Below are 6,084 nucleotides of genomic sequence, written 5' to 3' on the forward strand. Positions count from 1 at the left end.
ATGCCATGGGAACACGACTGGGAGCACAGCACCACCTCTCCTGGAGCTGCGCGGAGATCGCGCCGTGTCTGTGGTGCTGATGTGGTGCAGGCAGCAAGGTGGTGGGATTTATGGGCCTGGAGATGACAATGCCCTTTGTGCTCTGAACGTGTGGTCACAACTGGATGCTTGGCTATGTGTATGGGCAGGAGGCTCCAGAAACCTTGGTGCCAGATTGTGGTCCTTGGCATCTGCTTTTTGACTTTTTATTAATTTGAGAATAAAGACCTATAATCATGGTGCTCTGCTGAGCCAGCACTCCGGGTGTGTTTTGGACTGAAGTGTGTGGGGCCTGGTGAGAGAATAAGGCAGAAACTGTCTGTGCATTGAAAGGGTCATCTGTTAGAGAGGGGAGGTGTGCTGGAGTCTACATGGGACGCGATGATCTGATTGGACTCAACGATCTCAAAGGTCTTTTCCCACCTAGTGATTCTGCGAGGAGAAGACTTTGCTTCCCAGCTGTTAGTTATCTGGATGCAGGATTTGGAGGTAGGTGACCCCTTTTGAGGTGTGTGCCAGTAGGTTGGAAACATGCCCCTGCCAATATTTTGTAAACAAGACATCTTTACAAGCAGGGTTTGAAGTCCTTGAGAGAGCAGACGTTCCCAGTGGCTGCACCTGGCAAGCATTCCAGCAGCGATGGGGAGCAGTTCGCTGGGCTCTTCAACCAAACATTCTGAAAGCCCATCTTCCCCATCTCAGAGGTTTTGCAGATGGAAAGTGTTTTGCCTGTGGACCCCATGGCTGGGTATTCCAAAGGACTTTGTTCCCCCAACTTTCCCAGGTGTCTTAAAATTGAGAGACATGAACCTCTAGTAAACACTCCTCATGTCAAGTAGGTACCAGCTTGCTTGTTCCTGTGAGCAGTGAAGAAGGGAACCTTCAGTGGGAGGGTAGGTGTGTGGTTTGCCCACAGGGTTTCACTTCAGAAGTTTCTTGCTTCAGACTAATGTTCTGTGACCTTTTGGAGAGGGAGGGGTGTCATCTGACACCCTGTGGTGCCTCTTCTGTATTTTAGGTAGTTAAATGTTTTTCTGCATCATCTCTGCTCCCGTGTTTACATCACCTTTTGGTATTTGTATCTAATGCTTTTCCCCTCATAAATGGTGTTCCTCAGGGGTCGGCACTGGGACCAGCACCTTTGGCAGTGACATGGACAGTGGGATTGAGGGCACCCTCAGCAAGTTTGCTGAGGACACCAAGCTGTGTGGCGGGTCGACATGCCAGAGGGAAGGGATGCCATCCAGAGGGACCTGGACAGGCTGCAGAGGTGGGATTGTGCAAATCACATCAAGTTCAACATGGCCAAGTGCCATCCTGGCTGCATCCCCAGCAGTGGGGCCAGCAGACTGCAAGCTTTCTGACTCTATCTTCACTTTCCACAAAGTAAAGTTTTCAGTCATGCTGCTGCCACACCAAGCCCTCAGGTCAGAACTGCTGCTCCTGACAGAGCAGTTGGCCTTAACCACTGACCTGTCTCACCCCACCATTGGCTTGGCACATGAGGTGAGCAGAAACCAGAGACTGAGTCAGAGCAAATTTTTCCACCAGAGGTTTAAATTAGATGGATGTAGAAGTAGATGAAGGATAGCAAACCTGTGGGAGGGTAAGCAGCATCTAGGAGGGTTGATGACTGGTTCTGCAAGCATGGTCCCTGTGATGTATGCCACCTCATGAGACCACTTTGAGGACCAGTAGGAGCCTTACCATTCCCTGTGACCCATCCTGCTTCCAAACCCCTGTAGGGGAAGCCTTCCTTCAGAAATACAAATCAACATAGACCTGTTGTGGGCTACTTGCAGCATTTCTGTGGGACCAGTTTAATCCTGAGCATGTGGTGAAGGTGGTCTGCATCCCAGAGATGTGCTGAAGTACCACTTGAGCATCTGGAGAGGTTTGCTGATCCCCTCTAGAGGTATGCTGAACAATTCATTGCCCATCTTGAGCTCCAGAACTGGATTCTGTGTGTCCAAGAAGATGGAAATACCAGTGATGGGAGTCATAAATATTTCTGTTAACACCTAGAAATTACTGACTGTGTTTCTAACTCTTCTGGTGATAGAGTTGTGCCATGAATACAGCTGACATCAGCTGTGATGTCCTCCAGCTTCTCAGGCTGCCATGCAGATGTTTGGCTGTGGTGTTAGCCTGGTACGTGGGGTTTTTTGGGTGATGCAGGTGGCAGCTAATTTCCCAGTAGATACCCTCCCTCTGTCCTCCCCATCCCCAATTCACATTTGCCCCACTTTGATCTCTATTTTCTTGTACAACAAATGCTAATCAGCAAGGCTCCTCTTCTCTAGAAGAGGCTGCAATAAACCTGTGCCCTGCTCCTGCTGCATCAGGTTTGACTGGCCCTTGGTGTCCTAAGGCTAGATTAACACCTCTTCCAGCAGGCTGGGTGATGGTACTTCTGCTGCTCTGCAGCATGCCTTAGGGAGCAATATCTCCATCTTTTGGGCATATTGTGTCTGCACAGCCCAGCCCTCAGCACTGCCTGTCTTTTCCTGAAGGTCTGAGAAGTCAGGGAGACATTAGGAGCTTACACAGGAGCCTGGGAAAGTTGGCAAGGACATACAAAAGTCCCCAAGGCTCAACATTAGTGAGTGGTAGGCTCTGCTGCTTAGCTAGCAGTTAGCTGTGCTTGTGAAGTATCCACCTCTCTTCTCTCTCTTGCAAGGGAGCATCACCCACTGGCCTCCTGCAATGTGGTGGGACAGTTGCATATCAACAGCCTCATGATCCTTCCCAGACCCCTCCAGTGAGCTTTTTTACTGCTGCCCCTTCTTCAGGTGTTTAGGGCTGTCCTGTGCATCCTTCATGTGTTCTTCATGAAGTTGCTGAACATGTTGAGGGAGTACTTGTTTTGCTTACAGTCATTCAACCTGCTCTACAGCCTGTTCTGCTCATTTGTGGGACACAAGAGAAGTTTGGGCCTCATCCTTCCACTGGCAATGCAGAGCAGGAGCTCACACGATCGTAATTCCACCTTCTGCTGGTGTGTTTCCATGCCTGCTCCAGATGTGAAGTTCTGGGAGCAGCCAGGGAGCTTTGGTCAAGTGGTGATAGATCCGCCTGAGACCTGGGGCTGACTAGTGTAAACAACTAGAGTAGACATCTCCTGTGCTGTTTTTATTGTCTTGAGCAAGCATGTTCATGTAGGAGGACCCCACAACATATTGCTGAGCTGAATCGTGCTGGTGTTGACATGCTGCTGCTGCTCTCCCAGGAGGTAAGAGAGCCTTCATGCTTATTTAGGAAGCAAGGAGTTTTGCACATGCAAAGCCTTCATTAACGATTACATCACTGACTAAGAGAGTGAGCTGGGCTCCTTCATTCCTCATCCCACCAGCCAGCCTCCTGGGCTGCTCCACATCCTGTTAAAGCCAGGCATTTCATGAGGATTTGCTCATTGTCCCACAGCCTTCCCTTCATGCCCTCTTCCTGCTGGTAACTAGACCCACTGATGTTACAAGGCTCAACTCTCTGAGTTTCCTTCAGGACAGAAGGAAGAGGTGTCCCAAAGTGCTCTTTCCCATGCTCAGTTCAGGGCAGCAGCTTTGGGAAGAGGCACACTGTGGTCTTTCTTATGATGGCTGTGAATTGGCACCCTGAGGAGCTCAGGGCTGGATGGTGAAGGGCCACCAGAGAGACTCCATGGCCACGTGTTGGGCCATCCACATGGCACACGGGTGGTAGGGACCTCAGAGCAGCAACTGGAAAGAACTGCTGAGCAGGGAGCCAGCAGAGGAGGTGGGGCTGCCTACCCTCCCCACCATCATTTGGTCTGTAGCTGGCAAGTGGGGCCCAGTGCCCTCCTTCCACTGAGTGGGCTCAAAGCTCTCTCTTCCCTGACTTGGAAGTCTTGACATATGAATGGAAAGGATAAACCATGATATTCATGTGCTGCTGTTCTGTTGAGAAGAATGATTCCAGCAGGGTCAGGAATGTCAGACAAAAACCTGGGAGACCTTGCACTGCCCTGTGAGCTCAGTGCTGGCACAGATCTCAGTGCAGGGACTGGAATTTTCACTTCTCTCATCTAGCTGCACTTGCTGTTTACATCTGGGAATTCTGCATGGTGGAATGTGCACTATGCAGATGCCTTCCAGAAATGCCTATAGACCTTTGAGCACCATGATGTTTTGCAGTGGAAGATGTGGATTTCAGTCTGAAGGGGGGGTAGTACCTCTGGCTTCTCGTGTTCCCAGGTTAGTGCTCTCCAAGAACTCATGAAACAAGCTGGCCGGCTCCTTTCCGTTTGTGCTTGAAAAGGAAGCAGCAGGTACGGTCTGTGGAAAGCCCAGGCAAAGTGTTTGTGTTTGGTGAGCTCCAAGAACATGTGTAGTGGGAAACAAGAGTGAAGTATTGCCTCATGCTTGGATCCTGACTGAGCTCAGGTATCAGCCAGAGTAGAGCTGCCTTAGGGACACTTGACAGCGGGACTTGTGTATCCAGCCAGAGGGAATTTCCCCCTTGTCCTTCTCTGTTGATTACAGAAGGTGTATAGACAACACTTCCAGGTAAGATCCTTGCTTTTAGCTGGCAAAATTTGGCTGATGAGATTCCTACATCCTCTGTTGGCCAGTCTGTGGAGTGGCAATTCACCTCTTTGCCAGACAAAGGCAGGGACAGGGTGCCGCTCCTCTAGCTGTCCGCATGTTAAACCTCTGTCACTGCCTTTGGCAGCCTGAGCCCTCTTCCTGCTCAGTGGAGAGAGATAAGCACTTGCACGGCACATTTCACCATTTCCAGGTGGCTGCTGCTGCGTGAGGTACCTGACTCCCCAGCAGCCCCTGCTGCTCCCTGCAGACACTGAGGCAGCCCAGCCTGAGCAGCTCGCTGGAGATGTTCACGTCGTACACGCTTCCGTGTGCTGAGGTCCATGGGGAATCACTGGAAGGAGAGTAGATCATTGCCAAACACCACCTGGAGACAGTGGAAACCCCTTCACTGTACAGAATCTGCAGCAGGTGTTTATCTGGCAGAAAACACGTATTTGATGACTTTTTCAAACTTCACACTCTTGGCACTTCAGGAAGGCCAACAGTAGGGTGATGTCACCCTCTGACGTTATCACCAAGGGGATGTTACTGCCCTGGCAAAGGAGCTCCATTAAAAGGCCCTTCATGTTATAGCCTTTGGTTTTTCCTCAAACTTCCTCACATTGCCTTTGGCTGTTCACCTCACATTTTAAGTTACTGTTACACTTTAAGCTGCTCTAATACTGATTTACACCTGATTAATACTGATTTGCACCCGATTAATACTGATTTACACCCAAATCACTTCTGCAGCTTTATTACATTTTTTCCCTATCTGTTGTCCATGGCTGGTGCCTCTGCACCTCACAGCACAGCTCTGTCAGGCAACTGCAATTCTGAGATTAAAGGAACCTTGTCTTCTGTTCTTGAAGCCTTCAAAGTCCCGGTAAGAATTTGTTCTGACTTCAGTAGCTAAAGACTAAATGGTGAATCTAATCTTCCCACTCCAGCTGTAGCCTATGGAGAGGGATAGTCCTTTGGGGACTGGATTCATCCCAGCTGCCTTGGGGGTTTGAATGTGCCAGTTCACACTTGGACATGGCTGTTTCTCTCCACTGACTGTAACCTGGTATTAGAGAGCAGCCGTTTAGCTTTTGGATGACTTAATTTAGCCTGGAAATATTTAATCTACAGGGGGGTTGTAACTTCTAGATAAAAGACTAGCTGATTAGATCGACTGTCCATCCAGTTCTTCATTCTCTGGTTAGCCTCTCTGGAGTTTAAGTAGCTCCAGGGTGAGCTGGATGGGGTGGGGGAGGACTGTGTTGCAGTCTGGGGACTCCTGTGTGCCTCCTGTGCAAAAGCTTTGGTGTGCTACACTGTGTCCTGGGTGGTGAGTTCCTAAAACAGCATTTTAAATCACATATTAAAGTCAACCTGTTTTGTTTCTCCAAATATAGCCCCATGATGCTTTGGAGAAGCTGGAGTTAATGAATCCCAAAATACACAGCGTGTGGACAGTCTCATCATTCACATAGCACCAGACTCACAAGTTTGAATG

This window comes from Gallinula chloropus (genome assembly GCF_964237585.1).
Source record: "Gallinula chloropus genome assembly, chromosome: 16".
Classification (NCBI taxonomy): Eukaryota; Metazoa; Chordata; class Aves; order Gruiformes; family Rallidae; genus Gallinula; species Gallinula chloropus.